Below are 25767 nucleotides of genomic sequence, written 5' to 3'. Positions count from 1 at the left end.
TACAAAGAACAATTTGATTTTTTGATATACATAATACATTGTATATGTCAAATCAGAGTACTTATGCATTTATTATCTCTTGGTATCTTCCCAAAAGAGTTAAAGTCATCATATTACAGTGATCCATGCACGCTCATGTTTATATCAGCATAATTCATAATAGTTAAATCTTGAAAGAGGCCTGTATGTCCATTAACAGATGCAGGGATTAAAGAAAATGTGGTATTCATACCCAATGGAGTACTACTTTCCCATAAAAAAGAATACACTTGAGTCATTCGTAGAAAAATGAATGCTCCTTGAGACCATAATGCTAAGTGAAATAAATCAGACACACAAGCTTAAATATTGCATGGTGTCTCTTATATGAGAAACTCAAAGTATAAATAAATTCAAGAGTAAAATAAAAGATAGATAAAAGGAAACAGGGAGACAGGTCTGTTGCAGATGAGAAGAGGACCAAGATGGAGGGAGTGGAGGAGGGGAGAGAAGGGGATGAAAAAACAAATAAGATGTGTTATGAACATGTATCAACCCACACGAGGAATGCTTAGCATGTGTGAGGCCCTCTGTGTCCACAGCACATAAAAACCACCCCACAGCCAACACAGGCCCGTAGCTGCCATTCTGTCGCTCACAGGCTCATGGCCACCTCGGGGAATCATGGCTGAGGCAGAGGCTTAACAGCTCCTAACACAGCCACCCAAGAGGAAGCTGACCTGCTGTAAGGGGGACACCTGTGCAGTGGCAAGGACAGAAGGAGAATCCTGGTGCTCAGTGCCAGATGCCTCTTCCTCCTGAGATCCAGCTTCCCCTGCCTTTGGCAAAATGTGGCTGCTCAAATTCTCCTTGCTGAGCCAATAAATTTCTTTTTTAATTTTACTTATTACTTAATTTATTTATTTTTGCTTGAGCTGGCTTTCTGTCGCTTGCAACCCAAAGAATCCTGATGAATGCAGGCCTAAAGGAAACGAATTGAGTGGTGGGATTTCAGCAGGATGATCAGCTGTTGGTCAGGAACTGAAGTCAGCAACAGCCCTGCTGTGGGGTGCAAATGAGTTCCTTACAGCCAAGCTCAGGCTGATGGGATTTGTGTGTAAATGGCTTCTTTAATGGCTATGGACTCCTTGAGAGTAAGGCTGGGGAGAGGGGGTGGATGCACACCAGCAATCTGTCATGCCTGACCTAAGTGGGTCCTTCACAAACAGGACAAAAGCAAACAGGCCGCTTTCAGCAAAGGACAGGCTATTTCTCAGTGAACAGAAGACAATCTCCCCCCACGCCAAAAAGTCCAGTGAGTGTCCACCCACCTGCTGACTGCCCTTGGACTCAGTCATAAACTTTTCACTCCAGATTCCTTAGCCCCTTCAATACCTACATAAGCCTAATTCCTTTCCCAGTTAGCTCCTAATATCTCTCTCCTGGTGTGAGCCCATCCACTCAAGGGTGAAATCACTCCCAGCTAGCTGCTGCTATCTCTCTCCCAATATCAGCCCATCTACACACAGATATTATAAACTTGGCTTTTCCCAGATAGCTGCTAGAATCTATCCCCTATTTTAGCCCCTGATTTTAGTCTCTAGAATAGACTTTTCTTCACAAAAAGCCTGACTCCAGCAAGTGGTTTTACGTGCGCCATTTATAACACAATCCTAGTACTTGAGAGGCTGAGGCAGGAGGATCACCACAAGCACTCGGTCAGCTCGGGCTACATAGTGAATTGAAAGACAGTCGGGAACACTCAGCGAAACCCTGTCCCTCCACCCTACCCCCCCAAAAAAAAAAAACAGAAAGAAAGAATTTAGTCGGACTACAAGTTCCTGCATCTTCTGAACTGAGCTTCACCTTCAGCAGAAATCCACACTCATCAAAAGCCTAGGCACACACCTGGTGCCCGTAGGTTTCCGGGCTGATATTGAAGTATGGAGGTGTGAAAACAAGTAAGGAAGGGAAGGCAGAACAAGTTGGGACCAGGTTGTGAAAAATACAATTTAAATGTAATAAAACAAGAGTGAGTGGCAGCGGCGACAGCAAACGTGAATTAGGCTTGATGGATGCCTGGCTCTGTAGGGAAAGCGTCAGAAGCACCATCTCACTTAACCCTCTCATCAGGCAGACACACAGAGCAGACCCTCATGGCCGCTTTTCTTTACGGCTAAGAAAGACCGACCCTCAGAAAGTGGGGCAGCCTGGCCAAGGTCACACAAAGAGAGAAGAGAGTGGGTTCAAATCCAGCCTGGCTTCCCCAGAGGCAACTGCATCAGAACAGAAGCCCACCTCCACCTCCTGGGCTCAAGGGACTGACCTGACTCAGGTGACAGTGACCGTCAGAGCCAGTCCCAAGCGGCACCAAAGCCAGGGCCCCTTCTCTTCCTCTATGAAACACAGACTCTCCCTGTGAGCTGAGGTGGGGCCGGAAGCCCAGGACTGTGGTGGATGGGAGAGGCCAGGGCCTTTAGGAAGGGCATGGGTGGGGACCGTGCCAGGGGACACTCCCATCCCCACTGGTGGAGGACTTGTTCTTCAGACCCCCATACATGATCCACCCAGATGCACAATGACTGGGTAGCTCTCAGAGTAAAGTGCTGTACGCAAAGCTAGGATTCTTACCTGGGTGTTTCTGACCCCTACGGCCACACTCTGTTCACAGCAGAACACTGCTTTCTGCAGGTGTTTGCTTATTTTGTACTTCAGATGGAACCCAGGGCCTTTGCACTGAGCTACATCCCTAGACCTTTATTTTATTTTACTTTTTGTTTTGAGACAGGATCATGGAAGTTGCCCAGACCGGGCTCAAACTTGCCATGCCCCTGCTCAGCCTCTCAGAGTGCTGCAATTACAGGCATGGACCACAAATGCTTGGCTTCCAATTTTTATTTTAATTACCTTACGCCCCTTTGGCATCATGGCCGTGCAATGACGAGGGGCCAGCTGTCTCCAAGGCTCAAGGGATTGTGTCAAGCCCTGGGTTCTGCCCGTGGTCAGGATCCTGCTAATTTCTCAGGTATTTCTCTATGATCAGTTGTGTTGTTAGATTTGCAGATGCTCCCAAGCTGAGAGCCATACCCTACACAAAGCCGCTTTGGGAGGATTCCACCCAGGACATTATTTGAGGAAATCTCCAAACATTAGCAACTCTTTTTCACAGGGGAGGAAAACATTGTCTTCCTAATCTGTATCCTTGGTGAAAAAGCACCCATTTGTTGAAATGCTTCAAATGCGTTTAAATGTATTCTCTGAAGTCAGGCTCAGATAGATGTGAATATATAACTGAAAGCTCTCTGGCTGAAGAAAAGGATCAGTAACAACTTCTAAACGAGCTGTCAAGAAATGTGGTAATTGGAGAAAAAAACTTAGCTTGAGGCATCCATGCATCCTCACTGTTACATAAGCTGTTTCTTTCTCCTTCTGCTTCCTCCAGAGGTAAGAAAGGACCCTTTCAACCCTTCAGAGGTCAAGACTAATTTGAGAGGTACAAACTCATATATGGTTAAGGGGTCCCACTAGACCCTTGACCTTCACAAGGTTAAGAAAAGGAGAAAGCTGGGTGTGGTGGAGCACACCTGTAATCCCAGCACTCAGGAGGCTAAGGCAGAAGGATCGCTGTGAGTTCAAGGCCAGCCTGGACTACATAACGACACCCTGTCTCAAAAACCAAATCAAAACAAAACAAGGAAGGAAGGAAGGAAGCTGCTCTGCTGCTAGTCCTCCTGTGATGACTGGTAAGAGAGGGAGCAGATCAGAGAAGCCACCGGGAGGTGAGGAGTCCCTGAAGGATGTCGTTGTCAGCCTTGTAGGAAGCATGTCGGCAGTGGTAAGCTCCAAGAGGATTCCCCGTGACAAGATGCAGGGCATTTCAGAAACATCATCTCCCCAGCAGCCAGGGCAATGCTTAGTGTTGACCCTTCCAATCTCACCCGGTCTGACAGCAACTCCCATGTAAAACAAATGCATGGGAGGTGACCTTGCACAAGGTCACAAAATGAGGAGGTGGCAGAATTGATGCTCATTTTCAAGCTGTGTGTAGCTGTGCTCCAAATCTGTGCTGTATTTGTAGATGATCTTGAGGTGAGAGGTCAGGTCTGCTTGATTTTTTTTACTCTATTCAAAACAAAACCTTAAGGCTGAGGATGTAGTTTAATGGTGGAGCAAGTGCCTAGCACACCAGAAGTCCTGGTTTCCATTCAAGCAAACAAACACACAAACCCAAGGAGCCCCCATAATCTCAATCAGTTCTTCATCAAAGTGGTTGAAGGGGTAATTGTTGTCCAGGCCCGCATCTCCCCCTTTTTTGGCCCTTTCCTTTTTCCACTTTCTCCTGCCCTAACACTGACCTCAGCCCAGTCCTGTCCTGTCTGCTTGTTCCCTCTCTCCAGGCAAAACCCACTCCCTGGAATGGAACAGGTGCACACATCCACAGCAGAGGATGCTAGAGCAACTGCCTCCTAGCAAGAAGACCAGATTGGCCTATGTAGGAGGCATTGGTATTTAGTGTTAGAACTTCAGAGAGCTTCTAGTAGGGGAAAATCACATCTGAGGCCCCACAGTGATCCCAATAAAGAGTGGCCTGCGTGCATTGTCAGTCAGGTCAATGTCGCCAACTTTGTTGGTTTGGGCCAGCTTCAAGGAGATGTGCAGGACCTGGAATCATCTGAACTGTTTTCCCCCGGGCAGGCACTGGAAGTTGAACCTAACAGCCTCCTGTCTACTGGTGTGGTATCAGTGGTGGGTCTTTAAGGGTCACAGCTCTGCAGGCAACCAGGTCAGGACTGGGCTGTCATTGTTGTCACACTGGGGAGAATTCAGCAAGTCGCTGAACTGGGTGCGCTAAGCTTTACCTCCTCCCTCTGAATGATGGGAACTAGAAGAACCTACCTCAGAGCATTGTGGGAAATTCACTTGGATGTTGGTGCCTTAAAGGGCTCCATCAGTATGATCTTAGTGGTGGAGCAAGTGCCTGGCACACCAGAAGTCCTGGTTTCCATTCGAACAAACACACAAACCTGAGAAGCCCCTGTATTCTGAATCACTGACTCCTGCCTCAGAGGCCAGACACCTGGAGGTGAGTAGTTTTCCTATAAAGTTGGGGGCTGAACCTTTCAATAACCCATTTCTTTATCCAACTTCAGAGAGATATTCATGTCTAAAACAATAGGAAATCCATTGCAAAGAAAGAAAATGGGTTCTTTCTTAAACAAATGGAAGTTTAATATTCTAACTTTGCCCTAGCATTTATGAGTCACTGAAATTAATTGGGTTTGGTACTGAAAGAAGCAAATTATTCTCCTTATGTTTTCCTAATCAGCTCCCTGGAAAGTATTTCTAAAGAGAAAGCAGCATGTCACGTGTGGTCAACATTATAACACAATTGGCCCTTAAGCTAACAAGAAGAAAAATGTTACATTTGATTAAGCCTTCTGGGAAATAGCAGGAAGAACAGTGTGTGACAATTTCAGTCTTCCTCAGAGGTCAGCATGGGTCACACTTGAGAAACTATGTAAAATTTATATGTCTTTTCATCAATAGTTAAAATGTTTACCCGTAGTTTAAAATATCCCTTTTTTTACCTGAGCACCTGATGGTGTCATCGGTTTCCTTTGTATCCTTTCTTTAACACACAAGGAAACTCATTAAAGAAATACAGTACAGCAAAAGGAAAAGGAGGTCCTTCAGACTCTGCCTCTACAAACCCAAACCAGACACTGAGAAGGCACCTTAACTTCCGCATACATCACCCCCCCCCCCATCTGGATGCATGGCCACCAGCCTTGGGCAAGCCCTTGACCCCTGGAGCGCAGCATGCGCAGCGATCGATGGAGAACAGGTTGGCAATGTGAGGTCACAGGCCCTCCCCCGCCCACTGAATCAGAATTTGCATTTTAACAAGATGCTGGGTGATTCAGATGTAGCTCAAAGTGTGAAATATTCTGCCCCAGGCCAGATCAGGAGTGGAGCCCCAGATCCTGTGATATCTACCAAGCTGTCGTGGCTCATCACAGACACAATTTAGTGATTCTTCATTTATATCCCTGTTTCCGGCAGAGAAGCCTTCTTCCAATCCAGCGTATAGCTTGCCAACAGAAGAATCTCCCTAAAGTATATTTAGTAGGGCTGCTTCCCTGTTATAAACCCTTCAACAATCCCTGGAGAGGTAGCAGGAAGAATAGTTGTCATTGTTATTGCTGCTATGCATTGGGGTTTCTGTGGTGTTGGAGGTGTTTGGGTGACCGGTTCCTAATTTGGAAATCTTTCACTCTCCAACTCTTTTCTTTTTCTTTTTAATTTTTATCAGTACATGTTTGTAGTGCATAATGTTTACATTCACTGTGGGGAATTGGTACATATACATAATGCATCTCAATTTTTTTTCCTCCTTCTCCATCATCCTTCCCCCTTTTTGCCAGCATCAGATTGATTTATCTTATAATTCTTTATTTTTTTTTTTGGTACAAGGGATTGAACTCAGTTGAGGCACCACTGAGCTAAATCCCCGGCCCTCTTATAATTCTTATATAGTTAATTATGATACATACAGATTAACACCCAGACTAATAGGCAAAAAACATATAAAACACATAAGACAATTATACTAAATCAAGGTACACTTAGATACATCGTCCATGCTGGATTATAATTCCCCCCCTCTCTCTTTCCTATTATCTGTGTTTTATTTTGCACTTTATTTATATATTGAGTTTCTCATATAAGAGAAACCATGTGACATTTAAGCTCGTGTATCGGATTTATTTCACTTAACATTATGATCTCAAGATGCATCCATTTTCCTACAAATGACTCAAATGTATCCCTCTTTATGGCAGAATAGTACTCCATGGTATGTAAATACCACATTTTCTTTATCTATGCATCTGTTGATGGACATATAGGCTGCTTCCAAGATTTAGCTATTATGACTTGTGCTGCTATAAATATGGGTGTGCATGGATTCCTGTAATATGATGTCTTTAACTCTTTCAGAAAAATATCTACAAGGGAAATAGCAGGGTCAAATGGAATTTCTAGTTTTAGTGTTTTGAGGAATCTCCATACTGATTTCCATGATGGTTGTACTAGTTTAGACTCCCATCAACAATGTTGAAGGGTCCTCCCTCCCCCGAAGCTTCACCACATTTGTTATTGGTTGATTTCTTGATGACAGTCATTCTTTCTGGAGTGTGATGGTTGATTGATTGTGTCAACCTGAGTAAGAGAAGCTCAACTACATTGGCTCAGCAATTCCACACCATAGGGTGTGAAAGACCCACCTCAGGGTGGCTTGTCACTTGGATGGTATAAACAGGAAATGAAGAAGGACAGACCTGCTCCAGTTTTTTCACCTTGGAAGTCATCTCCTGGCTTCCAGCTCAAACTCTTCAGCTTCCAGCATAGATCCTTCAGCCTTCCACCACAGACCTCCTGATATGGACCTGCACAGAACACTGCAGTGAGCTCCACACCTTCAACTGGATCCTTCGGTCTCCAGCACACAGACTGACCCTCTGCCCTCTTCCACATCTGATTCTGTGGGTGACCATTGTAAGCCAATGTGTAAATTCATATATATATATATATATATATATATATATATATCATGTATTATATCTGTTTCTCTAATAAACACTGCCTGATACATGGAGTGGGATAGAATCTCAGTGTTGAGATTTTCCAACTCTTGAACGGAGCCAACAGCATCCTCCCAGTGTAGAAACTGAGAAGCCCAGTCAAATATCTCAGAATGTCTTAGTCACTTTCTTGTTGCTAAGACACAATGCCTGACACCCACAACTCTAGGTAGAAGGTATTCACTTAGGCTCACAGTTTGTAGAGGTTTCGGTCTATAGTTGGCTGGTTCCAAGGCAGGCCGGCGTGGCAAAGGAGCATCACAGAGGGATGCTGCTCACAACATGGCAGACAGGAAGCAGAGAGAGATCATGAGAGGAGGAGGGAGACAGACCTTTCCAGGCCACGCCCACAGTGACCACCTCCCCACCAGGCTTCACCTCCCAACATCACATTCAGGTACAACTTCATCAATGGACTCATCGACTGATAAGTACTAAGCCCCCATGATCCAATCACCTCCTCAAAGCCCCGCCCATGAGGCTCTGGGGACATCTAGCTATAACCACAACACAGACCTTCTGGCAACCAGAGCACAGACACGTAACTGAGGTTTGGCTAAGCTGATCCTCTCAGAATTTTGAATCTGGAGTTAATGACAAAAAGAATCAAACCCAAATGAGCAGTCCTAACACCCAATATCTAGAAGTGACAGAGGTGACCAGGGCTGAAGGCTCAGCTGTCTTGACTAGAACATCTAGTGTTCAGCAGCGAAAGTGGGTCACCCTCCGCGGTCTGGTTGTAAGGTTGATTTTTACCTGGGGCTCTGGCTGTGTATTCTCCTTTTGCAGCTTTCCATTGAGCAGTCCCAGCTCCTGGTCTTGCTGGCCATTCAAGAGCTACCCAGTGTCCTTTTAGTTCATTGCTTTCTTGTTGATATAATCAGCCTTCCGTATGTGGCTTCTGCCTTCGTGATTCAGCCAACCACTGAAAATACTTAGGAAAAAATTGCACCTGTACTGAACACATACAGACTTTTTTCTCTTGTTATTATTACAGAGACTACAACACACTATAACACTATTTACATGGCATTTACATTGTGGAGGGCACCATAAGCAATCTGAGATGATTTAAAGTCCACAGGAGAATGTGTGTAGGTTCTGTGAAAATGCTACACCACTTTATATAAAGGATGTGGGCACCCATGGACCTTGGTATCCATGGGGGTCCCCGAGCCCATTCCTCATGGACACCAAGAGACAACTGCATCTTCTAGAACTGTTCCTTTTGCTTGCAGTTAAGACCCCCATAAGTCCAGCCATCTATAAAAATCAAGTCCAAGCTCCTTCACCTGGACCACAAAGCCCCACTTCATTTGTATTCGTGATGGCAGAAACATGTTAACTCTCAAATCCCAGAATTTAACACAGTATTTCTTGTGTATATTCAGTTCAAAATGTGCATTTTTTAATTTAAGAGTTGTTCAAGAATTCAACTGTGTTAGTCACTTTCCTCATCACTAGAACAAAATGCCCAATATCTGCAATTTAAAGAAGTTTATTTAGGCTCACAGTTTCAGAAGTTTCAGTCCATGGTCAGTAGGTTTAAATGCAGCAATGCATGGTGAGAGGACAGCTGCTCATGGCATGGCGAACCAGAAGCAGAGAGAGATGGAAGAGAAAGATACCTCCTTGGTCTCTGCAGATTCTGCCTGATGTCAGGGCTGGGGTGGAGGCTACAGAGGTGGGCAATGGGATCTCGGCTGTGGACATGAGAAGGGTGTGGAGTCAGGAATCAGGCAGGACATGATGTGATGCAGAATTCCATCCAAAGTAGTCTCAGTGTGTGGCACAAGAGAAAATGTTTGCTTTTCGGTCCAAACCTTCCTCCCTCTAGCTGAGAAAGGAACCTAGAAATAAGCTCTTTTTTCCAGACTGATGTTTCCACCTTCAAAGACATTCTCCATCAGTTCAGCCCTGACTCCTGGTTTCCCCTTGGGCTCATCTATGCCCATGAGGAGGGTGAAGAATTTGGAAAGATGAGTTTAGAAGCACAGTCTCACCGGATCCTCACACAACCAAGATGGAGATTGTGATGACTCCTTTCATACAAATGAAAAGGCTCGAGGGGTTAAGGAAGTTGGGTGAGGCCCCAGAGTGAGCAGGTGGCAGGGTCACATGTAAGCCAGATCCTGGACAGCCCTGGATCACTCTCATGGACCTGCTGGTTTTCACTCTCACTGTCCAAACAGCATCTGTGAATTCTCAATGAATGGAGCAGGCTCGCTGATGGGGCAGAGGGTACCTGGGGGCCGCTGGACGGGGGAGCTGAGGTCAGGGGCTTGGATTTTAGGAATTGGCTGGGGACTGAAGACTCCTCTGTGCTTGGAGGGGTGGGAAATGACAGCTTTCACCACCACTACTGCTGTAGACTGAATGAGACACCCCCAAGTTCATATGCTGAAGTCTCAACCCCCATGTGATGGTGTCTTAGTCACTTTCCTTGTCACTGTGACACAATGCCCAACACCTAAAACTTGAAGGCAGAGAGCTTTATTTTGGCTCATAGTTTGTAAAGTTTCAGTCCACGGTCCAGCAGCTCCAAGGCAGAGGGGCCAGGTGGAAGCACCCAGTCATGGCACCCAGGAAGCAAAGAGAGAATGAGGGTGGAGCCGGGGAGGGAAACCCACCCTTCCAGGTCATGCCCCCAGTGACTCAGCTCTTCCCACCACCCCCACCTCCTCCCAGCAAGTCAGGTATAAACTCCCATAATCCAATCACCTTCCAAAGATCCCACAATGGTCACATGAGGCTTTAGGAGGACATCCAGATATAAACCCTAGTAGATGGTGTCAGGGAATGAGGCCTTGGGGAGAGAGCTGAGTTTAGAAAAGGTCTTAGAGTTGGGGCCTTCATCATAGGATTATTGCCCTTGTAAGGAGAGGAAGACACTCTAGATATCTCTCTCCCTCCCTCCCTCCCTCCCTCCCTCCCATAAGAGGACACAGTGAGAAGGCAGCCATCTCCAAACCAGAAAGAGAGCCCTCACCAGAACCTGACCACACCAGCCTTGATATCATACTTCCAGGTTCCAGAACTGAGAATCAGTAGATAAACCCAGTGAGCCTATGGTATTTTGTTAGGGAAACCCTAGTCAACTAAGACAGACTTTGACTTCTGATGGTCCATTTCATGTGTTACCTTGACAGGACGAGATATATCAAGTCTAACCACCTTTGGAGGGTCATCTTCTCTGGTTTTACTTAAATGTATGTCCAGAGAGAAGCAAAGAGGTAAGAAATGTCCTAGCTTCCTTTCTGGGGACAGGTCACAGCCCTCTGTGATACCTTTATCATCCAGCCCCCAGTGAAACAGTGAAACTATGTTTGGAAGCCCCAGTGGACCATTTGGCCCAGCAGATGGAAGGCCAGGAGGAAGCAATGACTGGATGGGACCCAGGCTTTCTGCTCCTTCTCCCCCTTCATTTTATCACTAAGTTTAGTCCAGGTCTTTCTTGGTGTCTTTCTGGATATCTCTGGATCCTTTCTGGATCTTCCTCCTAACTGGTCGTTGTGACACTGGTCTCTTTCCTCCTGTGCACCCCTCGCCATGAAGCTGGAGACATCTGGCCTGGACTTGTCCCTTCCATTCTTTTTGCTTCACAACATGGGCTCTGGAGCCAGATGGGCCAGGTTCACATCTCTGTCCTGCTGTCACTAACTGTATTTCTCTAATGAGTAACTCAGTTTTCCCTTCTGTAAGGTGGGGGTGTGGTACCCCCATGAGTGACAAAAATGTCCTAATCTGAAGAAACTGCTGCGAATGTGATTGTATAGTGATTTAAAAAGAGGTTTTCACAGATGTAATCAAGTTAAGGGTCATAAAAATAAGAGTTATACCTGGATTCCCAATCCTATTCCACTGATCTATCATCTAGCTTTATTTTTATTTATTTATTTATGTATTTATGGGTCTTGCTAAGTTGGCCCAGCTGGCCTGAACTTGAGATCCTCCTGCTTCTGTCTCCCAAGTAGCTGGGATGAGAAGCATGGCTTACCATGCTTGGCTGAGTCAGTTTTGAAATGGTTTATAATGTACATCCCATAAAATTTATCCTTCTAAAGTATATAGTTTAGTGTCTTTTAACATATTCATAAAATTTTGCAATGTGGAACCACCACCACTAAGTCCAAAACGTCTTTATCATCTGTAAAAAATTTTTTAGCCTTTCTGGTTTTGTTGCTGTTTAATTGTTGTTTTGGTTTGGTTTTTTTCTTTAGTTCTAGGCAATTGAATCCAGGACTGCAAGCTTGGTAAGGACGTGCTCTGCCACTGAGCAACCCCACCAGTGACAAATGGGCTTTAGCATCCTGGTTGCTCTTCCCCTGAGGTTAAGGTGACCATCACACCCTGGGTTGTCTGAGGTCTTCTTAGTTGTTTGGGGGTTTTTTTGTTGGGTTTTTTTGGTACTGGGGATCACTCGGGTCCTTGCGCTTGCAAGGCAGGCGGCAGAACCACTGAGCTAAATCCCCGGCCCAAGCATCCCCGATACACTTCATTGCTGCCTTCCCTCGTCTGAACCACTTCTCCACTCTGCTATCTTCATCTCAGGGTCTTCGGGCCAAACACAAACCATGACAGCCTCACAGCCAGCTCTTGGATGGAGATGACCAGTGCTTTCTCAAACAATAGTGCAGGGCTCTCTGACAAAGGAGTTCTGGTCCTTCTTCCAGCAAGGAGCTGCTTCTGAAGCCCCCTCACGGAAAGGCAGGAATCCGGCTACCTTGCTGGACAGACCCTCATGTCCCCCAACACACTCACCCATGCCCAGCCCAATCTCTCTGGTCTCCATCTGAGGGCTCAGACAAGTGGATCAGTGCTTCAAGTTCTGCCTCTTGTCCTCATCAGGTCCCTGTGATCCAGGGTGCCCAGCCGCCTGCCTGTCAGTACTTGGGGCTGGCTCCAGATCCCGGTCGAACTGCAGCAGAAATGCAGAGAAAAACAAAATCAGGACACAGGCAGCTGGAGCAAAGGGACCCCAGGGATGATGGGATCTGAGCAGAGCCACACCCAGGGCACCCAGCTGCCCAGGGTCCATGCATGACCTAGGCTTTCGACCCCGCTGTCCACAGGAAGCTGCACAAAGGGCCAGCCCTCTGCTTGTGGTCCCAGCAATGGACCACGGGCATCACTGTCTCCCAAGGCCAGGTGGGCTGTGGCGCTGGTCCCGCCCACACCATGAGACAGAAGTGACCCTGAGTCACCAAGGCAGTCTGAGCCCCGTGTGGCTGTCCATCCAGGTCCTTGGTCCTGGCACCCAGTCGTCATGCTCAGAGGAATCCACCTGTGGGCCCTGGGCCTCCAGATGTTCCTGCCTCAGGGTTCAAGTCTCGAAGCTGAGCACAAAATGTCACAGAGGACAGGCGTGACTTCTTTCTTCCCTGAGTCAGACCCACAGAGACTGTGAGATGTGAATGATTACTGCTGCTTCAAGCTCGGGGCTCCAGTCGAGTCCATGTTGGAACGATTCTTACACAGGGAGAGATTACTTATCCACACAAAATGTCCTTGGTTGCCTTAGAGAGTAACCTAAGTGTAAGTGGCCCCAGATGGGAGAAATATATGAGGCCAGGTACAGCCGTTTACACTTTAGTATGAATTGCTCATCTTTGGCACTACTCCTCTATCCCTTCCAGAAAAGTGATAAGGTTGAAAGCATTCAGAAATAGGAGATAGTGCCAGGACCTAGCACACTAAAGGACAAAAGTGAATGTAGGGTACTTTATAGGAAGAGATCCAGACTGGGTCTTAGTTCTAATCATGCCCCTAACACAATTTTCTGTAATATATGCAAAGGTCTCCGCCACTTATGAGATATGATCCAAAACTATGGTGAATGTGTAAATTAAAAATTTTTAATTTATTACAATAAAAGACACATTATTATGAATCCCCCTCAAAATATTCCCCTTCACTCCAGGCACACTTATCCCATCATTAGCACTTTCAGTGGCAGTTCTGAAAGTCCTCTTTCCTGAGTGTCTTTTCGTGGCTGCCTCAATGTCCTGAATAGATTCAAAATGTTTAGAGCATTTTTCGTTGGACGAAAACATTTTGATGTGTCCTTATCCACCTTATTCACTGGATCTGGTACCATGAGACTTCTGGCTCCTCCCTGAAGTCAAAATGACCGTGAAAGGTAAATGTTTTGAATCAATCCAGGACATCAAAGCAGCCGTGACAGCGTAACAGAAGACACTCGTGACAGTGGACTTCCAGACCTCCTCCAGAAAATGGCAAGAACGATGGGATAAGGGTGCTCAAAGCAAGAGGGGGATTTTGAGAGGGATTCATAGCAACATGTTTTTTACCATAGTAATTATTAAAAAAAAAAAAAAAAAATCTAAACATTCACCATATTTTTGATCACACCTCCTAGTAGCTATGTGACCTTGAATATATGCTCAGTTTCCTCATTTACAAAATACTTACAAGAATATTATCTATTGGGCCGGGGATTTAGCTCAGTGGTTTCGCCACCTGCTGCACAAGCGAAAGGACCTAAGTTTGATTCCCAGTACCAAAAAATAAAATTATCTATCACCCAAGATTTCAGGGAAAATCAAGTAGGACAATTGTCAGAGAGGCAAATGGTCCATGTAACTCGGGACAGGACATCCTGTCAGGGCTCAGCAGGTCAGGGTTCTAGTCTACACTTCAATAGTAATTGTCTCTGTGACTCCTTGATAACCCCAAGCCATGTGATTCCCATGGGCCCAAGCCTCCCAGTGACCAGGCCAGGTAGCAAAGTAAGGTCAAGGTCAAGGTCAAAGTAGGGCTAAACTGTCAAGGTGAGGACCCAGGTACAGTTAAGGGAATCCAAGGAGCCCCACTGTCAGAACTTACCGGGCAGGTGTGCCCAAGACGGACCAGGATGCAGCTGCCTGGTGCTGGGGCCGTCCCTGTCCCTGGGACAGAGGAGTCAGTGTGACATTCCAGCCAGAAGCCCCAGCTCCCCCTCCTGGCCACTCCTCTGCTCCTCAGTACCAGCCGGGGGCAACAGTTAGGGGCCCTCTTGGTAAGGTGAGGGTGACGATCTTCTGAGTAGGGGCAGCTGGCGTTTCCCAAAGTCAGGGACTTGATGGTTTAGGCACAAATGTAGGAGAAAATGCATAGATTGATCCTTCAACAGAAAATTGCGAGCTTCCTCCACCCCACCCTCCCAGCTTATAAAAAAATCAATTAGTTTAAATAAAAATTAAAATCTCCCTTCTGTTTTCTTCCTGCCCTTCCAATTATAATAAGGAGAAGGTATCAGCTCAGTGCTCCTTAGCCTTTCCCACCTCTGTAGCTCACTTGAGGACCCCTCTCCAACAACCAAAGCGCAGGCCTGGACCTCAGAGCCCTCCCAGCACTCAGGAGGCTGAGGCAGGAAGATCACATCAAGTTCAAGGCCAGCTGGGGCTACACAGTGACTTCAAGGCCAGACTAAACTACATAGCAAGATCCTGTCTCAAAAAAAACCAAAAACAGGGCCCAGGGATTTAGCTCAGTGGTCCCGCTGCCTGCCTTGAAAGTGGAAGGATCCAAGTTCGATCACCGCTACCAAAAAAAACAAACAAAAAAACAAATTAATAATTAATTAATTTTTAAAAATGTGTTTATTTTTTTAAAAGCAAATATATTTCAAAGTCTTACCTTACCTCACCTTATGCCATAGCTGGTTCTGAGACACAAACAAAAGGTGGTGGATTCTCCAAGGACCAGAATTTGGGCAACAAGGCCAAAGCTCCAAAGGGCAAGGACCACATCCCCAGGACATCAAATGGGCAGCCCCACAACCATAACTAAAGCACATTTCCTAGTCCTAGGCTGTGCCCATGTTCCCCTGTTCTCCTCCCAAGGTCTCAGGGACTCCTGTCTCTTTCTTGTCCCTGCCAATTTTGCCGGCACATTCTTTAGTACACACTTGGATGATCTGCCACATGCATTATTTATAAACCAGAAATACCATTTCTGGGAATTTATTTTCATAAAATAACCAAAGACATACTCAAAGACACTGAGAAACATTGTAGCCACATTATTTAGGATGGGGAAAAACTAGGAACCAACTGCAGGGCCAACAGTAAGGGACCAGCATAGCCAAAGGTGCTGTCCCCCAAATGGGCTGCTCTTGTGACAAGGATGTGCCAAACCCTTTGACAGTTAAGCTTAACTGTCAACTGGATTCACTTGGGGACCACCAAGGGATTAGTAAAGCACACTGGGAGTGTCAGGGTGGGTCCTGGAGGCACAGCCTTGGGGACTTCAGCTGGTCTCTCTACCCTCCCTTTCAGGCTCTGCTCCCTGATCTGCTTGCCAGCTGCCAGGAACTGAGTAGCTTTGCTCCACCATGCCCTTCCGCCATGATGTTCCTGCCTTGGGGCAACCGACCATGGACTGCATCCCCTGAGCCCATTAAACCTCTCCTCCCGACCAATACACTCGGAACCAAGTACTTCTCTGGGAACATTGCAAGCATTAACTTAGGTCACGCTCACAATGCTTCCGCATTAGGCACACTTTACAAGAGACAACACTGAAGCCCAGGGAGCTTACCTGTCTTGCCCAAGGTCACACAGCAGGCAGGTGAGAGCTGGCATGTGAAACTAGGTGATGGAGACATAGAATTCATGTTCTTGGTCACTGTGCTGGGTCCTCTCCTCAAAGCTGAGGGCGGAGGCCAGACTTCCCACAGGAAAGCAAAATTTCCTAATGTGTGAAAGAGACAAACAGGGAATGAAAGCCTGGAAAAACATACACCATATGTCAAAAGGGTGGTTCTGGATGTGGGCTTGTTATTTTTTGTCATTTTGTGTCTCCTTATGCGTTTTCCAGGTTTTCTGTACTGAGTGCTCGTTACCTTTAATAACAGAAGAAAACATGAAAAGATGACTTTCCTACTCAGCTCTTCCATTCCTTGCTGCTTCAAAGATAAGACAGCTGGGCCGGGGATTTAGCTCAGTGGTTTCGCTGCCTGCTGTGCAAGTGCAAGGACCCGGGTTCGATCCCCGGTACCAAAAAAAAAAAAGATAAGACAGCCGGTTCTTCATGATAACAAAAAAAAATAAAGATAATAATAGCCAGGCATGGTAGTGCACACCTGTAATCTCAACACTTGGAAAGCTGAGGCAAGAGGATCACTACAAGTTTGAGGACAGCTTGGGCTACATAATGAGCTCAAGTCCAGTGTGGACTACACAGCAAGACCCTGTCTCAAAACAAATCAAAAAATGCAGATAATAATGGCCAACATTTGATGATCTCTTCATATGCTAATGGATTGACAGGCATGATGGCATGATGTCACTTAGCCCTTCACAGCCAGGACTGCTAGGTACAGTTTCGCAGGCCGTGCACTGCACAACTCCAAGACCACCACCAATCCATCCTCTACAAGGTGGACTGTACTGCCCTGTGGTCACAGCTGCCCTGTCAAAGCCCTAAGGGGTGGAGAGCAAAGCCAGTACCACAGCCCAGTGTCTATGCTCTTATTTTCAATTGCAGAGGGGCGATAGATACACAAGGCAGGAAGAAAAAGGCAGAGTAAAATCTGGGCATCCAGATACAACTTTTCAGGCAACCTGGCACCCTTAAAAGGGCTGCAGCCAAAAGGTGGGACTCGCAGGCTCAGGTCCCTGCTCCGTCCCCACCTGGCTAGTGACCTCAGGAACAGTCCCTCTGCCTCTGGGCTCAGCTTCACCATCTGTAAGGCCAGGCGCTTAGACAAGCCGCTCTCCCCACCAGCAACCTGGGAGTCTGCAGTCACAGATGGCATCGCAGCCCCGCCAGATCCGTGCCTCCCACACAGCGCGGCGCCTCCCTGTGCTCACAGTGACCTACTTCGGTGGTGGGGCAAGGAGCCCAGGGTCACCTCCAGGAGCCCGGCCTCTCCTCCTGCCCCTCCTAACACAGCAGCCTAAAATACTTTTCCAAGCTTTCCTCCAACGCCCTGCTGGTGACTCGCCTGCCCACCACTGGCTGTTGCCCTGACTTTCTAAAGCTGCTTTCTTAGTCTGTCCTGCAGCATCTACCGGATGCTCTGTCACACACAAAGGCCAGGCACAGGGCAGTGCGTGCCAGGACTTCGTCACACGTGTGGTTTGTGCAAGAAAAAGAATAAATGAGTGACAAGGAAGCAGGTCGGTGGCAGCCGTGTGTCCCCAGGAGGGACGCCTCTGCCCCTGCATGTGCCGGGATGCTCTATCCTGAGCCGAATACCCAGCCCTTTCCACTTTTATTTCAAGGCAGGGCTATTGTCCAGGCTGTCCTCAAACTTGCGATCCTCCTGCTTCAGCCTCCCCAGCTGCTGGGATTACAGGTGTGGGCACCGAGCCTGGCTTCAGTATTGTAAAAATCACCGAGACAATATTCTGATGCTTCCCGGCTGCATTCCTCTGCAAGGCCCACAGGCTGGCGGCTTCCCCAGTGGAGAGGTATTTTCCCACACTCCTGGAGAAGAGGAGTCCGAAGTCAAAGTGCACTCAGGGCTGGTTCCTTCTGAGACCTCTCCCTGCACATGGACGCAGTCTCCTCCCATGTGTTCCCGAAGTGACAGCTCTGTGTACGTTTGCCAAATGTCCTCTTCTTAGAAGGCCACAGCTGTACTGAATTCAGGTCCATCCCTGTGACCACACTTGAGGACGATCGTCTCTCTGAAGACCTGGCTCCACATACACTGATGTTCTGAGGTTCGGGGTTTAGGCCGTCCACACCTGGGATGTGAGAGACACAGTTCAGCCTTTGATAATTAATATTAATGATGATATAAGCCTGGCATGGTGGTGCACACCTGTAAACCCGGCACTTGGGAGGCTGAGGCAGGAGGATCTCCATATGTTTGAGGCCAGCCTGGACTACTTAGCAAAAACTTGTCTAAAAAAACATGATGATGATGATATAATAATTCATGGGCTGTACTGATGAGCTAAGCTGCTCGGACCACAGCCCTGTGAGGAGAGGTAGGAGTTCTTATACTCCTTCCCCTCGGAGAGCTCATCTCTCTGATCTTCGTTCTGAGGAACAAAGTTTGGGTGATCCTTGTGGCAAATTGAGAGAGATTTGATTCTGGCCAGCTGGGAGATGGCAAGGCTGCTGGACTAAACACCAGACCTGACCATCCAACAATGTCTCAGGCCTGGGTGGCTCGGAGTGGAGCAAGTGCACCAGCCTCAGGCCTGATTTCCAGCACCACGAATGTGAGATTAAAAAAAACAAAATAAAACATTTAGAAATCCTGGCAGTCCTGCTGGGGAGTGGGATATGATGTTTTGATACATGTATACATTGTATAATATTTAAATCAGGGTAAAATACGTATCCTTTCTTTATGGTGAAAATGCTCAACATCTCTCCTTCTAGCTAGATAAGGTGGCACGTGCCTTGGGTTCAGCTAAAAGGGAGGCTGAACAGGAGGGTCACTAGAGCCCAGGCCAGGGTGGGGAGCACAGTCCCCCTCTCCCTCCCCCTCTGCTCCTCCCCATCTCTTGCGGCACTGGGGATCAAACCCAGGACCTTCACCTGAGCTGCATCCCCAGCCCTTTTTTGGTTTTATATTTTGAGACAGGATCTAAGTCACTAAATCGCTCAAGCTGGGCTAGAACTTGGGATCCTCCTGCCTCAGCCTCCCAGAGTGCAGGATTACAGATATGTGTCACCACCACAGGCAACTAAGACTTCGTCTCTTAAAACAAAAGAAAACGAAAGCTTTCTCTTAGCTTTTTGAACTCTACAGTACATTTGCATCATCTAGAGTCCCAGTTCCTGGTGTCCATCCCTCCTGTCACCTCCTCCCTGGATTTGGGCATGGCAGCAGATGCAGAGCGGTCTCACTCTGTGGTCCTGCGTGTCTCAGAGACCCCAGGGCACAGGTTGAGGGGTTTGCTGGAAGCTGTAGCCCAGACCAATCCTGGGGGATGCATGGATGCATCCCAGGGCACATTTGGGAACACTGCAGGGCCACCTTTCAAAGCAGTTTTTTCAATAAATAAAATAAGAGCATTGATGGAGCATGACACCCTGGGGAACCCTGCGGGATGTGTGGTGCCGTGTGTGTGTGTGTGTGTGTGTGTGTGTGTGTGTGTGGCGTGTGTGACTACACATTGGAAATGGGGCCTTGGGGCCCCACCACTGCTTTCCTGCTGCCCTGCAGGAGGCGACCTTCTTCCCAACAGGATCTACACCAGAGTGTGGTCCCTGAGACAGTGAGACTGTTTCCGCACAGAGCCCCCAATTAGCAGAGCCGTGGCCAAGGATAGCGTAGCACCCCGCATTCCCTCCACTGAGAAAGCAGCGCTCCTCTAATAAATTTCAGGCCTCACATCAGCATGGAGGTTTATGGTGAATAAAGCCCTCTCTCATACGCTACTTCCTAGATCAACTCCTTTCAAAAGCTTAGAAACTTGGGCCAGGCTCGGTGGTGTACACTTGTAGTCCTAGCCCTCCAGAGACCGAGGCAGGAGAATCAACAGAACTTCAAGGCCAGACTAGAACACATAGTGAAACCCTGCCTAAAAAATAAATAAATAAATATGCTTAGAAACGTGAGGCCTGCGGGGCAGACAGATTAACCCCAAGCTTATCACCAATACTCTTTTTGCTTAACTGCCCCCACTAAAATAACCTAGGAAAAAACTAAATTTTTTTGTGTGTGTGTGCCAGGGATCAAACTCGGGACCTTGCGCTTGCGCAGCAGGCGCTGGAACCACTGAGCTAAATCCCCGGCCCAAAAAACTAAATATTTACCTTTGCAATTTCCTTTAGAGACCTATGGACAAGTGATCTAGTTCTGGCTGTTGAGACTTAGGCGAAAATCCCCTTTTCTGATAAAGAGTACTGCCCCACCGCCCCCTCCCGCGCCTTAACCAAGGCTGGGATCCCTGGCACTGCTTCAGCCATTTTGCAACTACAAGTTGACCAGACAAAAGTTAAGCACAGCAGAGCAGAAAGACAGCAAGGGTATGGATTCCTGGTGCCATTATTAAGTCTATACTGGGCGTCTTCCTCTGAGTCTTATTATGTAAGAACAATAAACCACTCTTACTGCAGTATTCTGTTACCTACAGTAGGAAGATTTCTAATAGAGATCATCTGTAACAGCAAAACAGTTCAAATTTTCAACAGGAGGTTGAGGAAATAAATTGCAGTGTCTGTGTATCCTACAGGATTCAGCCATCCCCACAGCATTGCTTTTAGGGACTCTTAACCTGTGTTGTTAAATAGCACTGTTAAGTATAGATATTTGGTTGCCATTTTCTGGGCAAGTAAGTAAGTCTTACCAAATTCTCAGAGGTTTCAAGAAGTGTTTAAGAAGCACCAGGACAATTAATATTTGTAGACGTAGAAAGATGAGGGAACACAAATTTATGCAACAAGTCAGCCATGGTGGAATGCATGAGGTCCTGGGTTCCATCTCTAGCATCAAGAAAAAAATAAATAAAAAACAATAGCTCTATTGATTCTGTAACTCGAGCTGATCTTAAGCTGCTCTCTCTTTCCTAGTGGTTGTAGGAAATGTCCTCTTGCAGCTCAAAGTAATGCGGACCCTTCTGGTTCTAAAGGAACTGCCAAGATCCTCCTCATTTCCCGCTCCTTCCCGGCTGGGGGGAGGTGATTTGGTTTCTGAGGTAGACAGATGTGTCACCGGGAATCCCAGGGGTGACACCTGCTCCTCCATCCTCTGCTCCTCCCTGGGCTCTGCAGTGCAGCTTCCTGGTCCTGTCCACACCTCTGATGATTGCTGTCAGCACTTGAGGTCCCTGGGCTGCCCATCCAAATGCCTGCGCTTGCCAGGCCCGCAGGGGCCGATGCGAGATTCCTAATGTGTCCCACCTCCACAGGGATGCCCAAGCCTTCCCCTGGCCGGGGTGCTTTGCCCCTTGAGGTATGGAGTCCAACGTGGACCGAGCGACTTCCAGGAACCTGCACTCAGGCAGAAGCCACAAGGTCCTCTTGCTAACCCACTCTGGCTCCTTCACAGCACTCTCAGCACCAGGGCTGGAACAGAGCTAGGAGGCCTTCCCAGAACATGCGTTGGGAACCTTTGGGATTCCCTCTTCATGCACCCAGCCAGGCCGCACCAACCCAGCCACGCACCTGGGCTCCCAGGAAGGAGAAACACCCTGGTCCCAAACATTTGTCGGTACTGCTAGGTTTCTGTCTTCTTGAGAGTAGCCAAGAATGTGCCATTTGGTTTTTTGGAGGGGGTTGTTTTGTTTTGGTACCAGGGATTAAACTCAGGACCTCACGCTTGCCAGGCAGGCACTGTGCCACTGAGCTACATCCTGGCCCAATGTGCCATTTGTTTTTATAGCCTGTTTGTTGTCACTTGTGGAAGACACCTGTGAAAGGCCAGGCTGGGGGTGGAAAACAGCAGATAGGAGGTGGCAAGTGCTAGTGGGGACAACTGCTTAATAATGCAAAGCACTCTCCTGCCCGTGTGCACTGGAGGGGCTGGAAAGACCCGCCCCAGGCTGCTGGTGCCTTGCTCCCAGGTGGGGACAGTGCTGTGTAGCAGCGATGCTGGGGATACAGAGAACCCACTTCAGATAACATACATCAATATTTCTTACAGAATAAGGCATCAGTGGTGGGTAGCTGCTGGCATTGGCCTGGCCCTGTGGTCTTAAGGTGGCTGCAGTGCCCACGTTCAAGCGACTAGAGGTGGCAGGGACCCCATCTGCTCCTCCAAGTCTTGCCCTTTCCTCTCAGAACTGGATCACATGGCCACCTTGCTGCAAGGGAGGCTGGGAAACTTGGGGTACAAGAAGTGCTAGGTAAACTGCCTCATGGGGCCTCCCTACCCCAGAGCAGAGCAGAACTATTTTCCTTCCTGTTTCTTGGTATCTTCTTATTTTTCCACTATTAACAAGTATTGTGTTTATAAATGCTACATTTGCTAGGCATGGGGGTACATGCCTGTAATCCCAGCACTTGGGAGGCTGAAGCAGGAAGATCGCTATGAGCTTGGGGCTTTGGGAAGGGGCCTGGATTAGGAGGTGACCCAAGACCAGTGTGTAGATCCCCATCATGTCCCTCTCCCACTGTGTGGTAAATTTGGAGGTTGCATGTGGATACAGTGGAGCCACAAATTGAAGCAACCTGAGTCCTTGAGTATCTGCTCATGCAGTAGCCCTGGGGAGATGAGAACCATAGTTACCCACATAGCCTTGTTGGTCAGGGTTGCTAAATGGGTAACCAAATGTGCAGTGGGACATACAATGCCACACTGTTCAGGAACAAAGGGAAAGTGGTCTTGACACATGCGTGACGCAGGAGAACCTTGAAAACCTTACAAAAGACACAGGCACAAAGGTCACATGTTGTGTGAGGCCATGGATTGATGTTTGTTTAGCTGCTGGGGGTGGAAGCCAGCGCCTGTGCGTGCTAAGCACAAGCTCTACCCCAGTCACTCCCAGGCTCTGTAAAATTCCATCCCCAGGATGTCTAGAAGAGACTAAGGCAGAGACAGAATGTACATCAGTGCTGCCCTGGGCGCTGTCTGGGAGAGATAACAGGGATGGAGGTTAATGGATACAGGGTGTCTGTTGTGCATGACAATGTTCTAAAATCCCAGGTGATAGTTACACAACTTTGAGAATAGCTAAAAGCCATTGAATTAGATGATTTAAGTACCCAAATTTTATGAAGCATGACGTTTATCTCATTAAGTTATTTTTTTTTAAAGAAGTAAATCTTTGTTGTGCTCTGTTACACCCAGTGAGAGAGAACCAACCAGAGACGGATATTAAATCCACACAGGAGTTTATTGCCGGTCGGGACCGAGCCGAGCATCGGACTCGAGCCCCGACTGGGAGGAGACAAACACGTTTTATACACCTTTGAGGCCAACAGTTTCTAGGGCCCCCCACCCACCCATGGGATAGAACTAGCAAAGCAAGCAAAAGGTACAGAAGCGGAATGTCCTGCTGTTAGAACATTTGTAAAACAATAGTTGCTTAATTGTTGTTTCTAAAGAGACTTTCTAAGGGGAGGAGGTTTCTAAGCTTCATCCTTCTGAGTTCATCCAAAGGGCAGGCAGGTGGGTCAAGCAGCAATATGGAGTCTGTCTTGCTAATTAGGGTCCTTCATGCTCAATCACTGAGATTTCAGGGTAATTTGTAAGCTCTGTGGCATCATCCTGTCTGCCTTGACGTAACCCCACCATGCCCGGATGTCTATGGTCAGCAGGGCAGCAACAGAGTAGGAGGCGTAGTGTGGGGATGTACATCCGGGTGAGCTCATTCTGCCTGGTGAATGGAGGGAGGAGTTAACATTTGAGTTCTTTAATGAATAATGAGCAGAGTTACTCTCTCTCCAGTAATGGATGATAAACAGATAGATGATAGATAGAGGAATGGATGGATGGACAAATGGATAGATGGATGGTGTTAGGACAAAAAGGAAAATAAGTAGGGGTAGGAGCTCAACAGGACAGGTTTACTTCAGTACAAACCTGAGAGGGACTGCTCTCCCACTAGAGACCCGACCAGCAACTTTCATACAGGTTATAAGGTCTTTATAGGGTCATAAGAATAAAAAGGGGAGGCTGTAGAAGGGAAAAGTCACAATGGGACTTTTTGTGGGGAAGAATTCAGTGTACAAAGGACTTGTGGGTGTACAAAGAGTTGCATGTTGTTTGTCAAGAGCAGGGCTGTTTGTCGATGATTGGGAATTATAGGTGTAGCTGTGCTTACCGGGCCTTATCAACCCATGATGATACATCTGCAGCAGGTGTAAAAGCATAGCAGGGGGGAGGGATTTAAAGTGGTCTCTGCTTAGACCAGGATGGCAGTGGTCAGATTCCTTCAGATAGACAAATGGATGGGTAGATGGATGGATGGGTGGATGGACAGACAGATGGATGATGGACAGATGAACAGATGGATGGATGAATGCATGTATGAATAGAGGGATGGATGGATGGGTGGACAAATGGATGGATGATAGGTGGGTGGATGGATGGATGGATGAATGGACAAATGAATGAATGGATATGCAAAATATGAATAATTTATGACAGGGCATGGGCTCTGTTTTAGTTACTTTTTTGTTGCTGAGATAAAATACCCAACACCCACAAGTTAAAGAAGGAAAGGTTTATTTCAGCTTACAGTTTGTAGAGGTTTCAATCTATGTTGGCTGACTCCAAGGCAGGTTGCCATGGCAGAGGGGCGTGGAAGAGGAGAAACTATTTGTGCCATGGCAGGGCAGGAAGAAGGCAGCAAGCAGCAGCAGCACCAGCAGCAAGCCTGCCTTCTTTCTGTCCCTTTATATTCCATCCAGGCTACAGGCCTATTGATGATGCCACCCATGCCCAGGGTGGGGCTTCCACTATCCACACCCTTAATCCCAGTGTCACACCCTTAATCCACATTCAGACACCCCAATCCAACCACCTCTGAAACTCCCAACCCCTGACCACATGAGGCTTTGAGGGGACGTGTAGACACAAGCCATAGCAGGCTTGTTGGAAGAAGATCTTGAGGAAACTGTCCCTGGCAAGATACAGCCAGCATGTGAGACCTGTCATCCAACATGGGCTGAGGGGTGCAGAAGATCCAGCCAGAGAAAGAACTTGAAGGATTTTAGCAAAGGACTGGTGTGGGAATTTGTGGATTTTAGATCGCTCTGGCACCAGGTAAAGATGAAATTCAGTCAGTGACACACTGGGTCAGAAGCTAGGGAGGCTGAGCCAGACATTCTGTGGACACACCATGTTCCTATCTGCCGAAGGGCCCCTCTGGCCAGGGCCACCTGCCTCCCCTCTTTCCCTGGTGGCCCTGCCCATTATTCACGTGTCAGCAGCAAAGTCACTTCCACAGACCAGCAAGCCTGGTTCCACTGCTGAGAGAAGGAAGTTTCCTTATTTTGTGTGAGTGGTTTTTTTTCTGGCAGTTCTTGGGATTAAACCCAGGGAGCATTGCGCTGCATCCTTGCCCCTTTTTATTTCTTATTTGGGGACAGTGTCTCACTAAGTTGCACAGGCTGGGCTCAAACTTGTGATCTGCCTGCCTCAGCCTCCAGAGTAGCTGGGTTCCAGGTGTGCTCCAACATGTCCAGCTATCTTGTGCTTTTATGGTAGTTGTCCTTCTAGTCCATATTTCAGTTGGAATTATAGTTACCCACTATCAACCATGGTCTGAAAACATTAAGTGAAGAATTC

At 47.4% G+C, this 25767-nt stretch overlaps 1 protein-coding gene across 5 annotated transcripts in view; it reads right to left on the bottom strand.

Annotated features, from left to right (window-relative positions):
- LOC106008670 (IQ motif and SEC7 domain-containing protein 1) overlaps positions 1–25767 on the bottom strand; it is a 92150-nt gene that overhangs the window by 7869 nt on the left and 58514 nt on the right. Inside the window, exons 10-12 of one of the 5 annotated variants that reach the window (XR_015449645.1) lie at positions 14469–18319; positions 12384–12540; positions 8487–9325 (exon numbers count right to left, since the gene is read on the bottom strand). The gene's annotated coding sequence lies outside the window, so the exon portion shown is untranslated. Of the gene's footprint in view, positions 1–7319; positions 12541–14468; positions 18320–25767 lie in introns of those variants that run through there. The other 4 variants (XR_015449646.1, XR_015449642.1, XR_015449644.1 and 1 more) reach the window with 4 other exon arrangements.

Source organism: Heterocephalus glaber, unplaced genomic scaffold (genome assembly GCF_053883595.1).
Source record: "Heterocephalus glaber isolate CG9 unplaced genomic scaffold, H.glaber_assembly_v1.0 deba00000768, whole genome shotgun sequence".
Taxonomy (NCBI): Eukaryota; Metazoa; Chordata; class Mammalia; order Rodentia; family Bathyergidae; genus Heterocephalus; species Heterocephalus glaber.
Note: the sequence above shows the minus strand (reverse complement) of the source record. Positions and strands in the feature narration are given on the sequence as shown.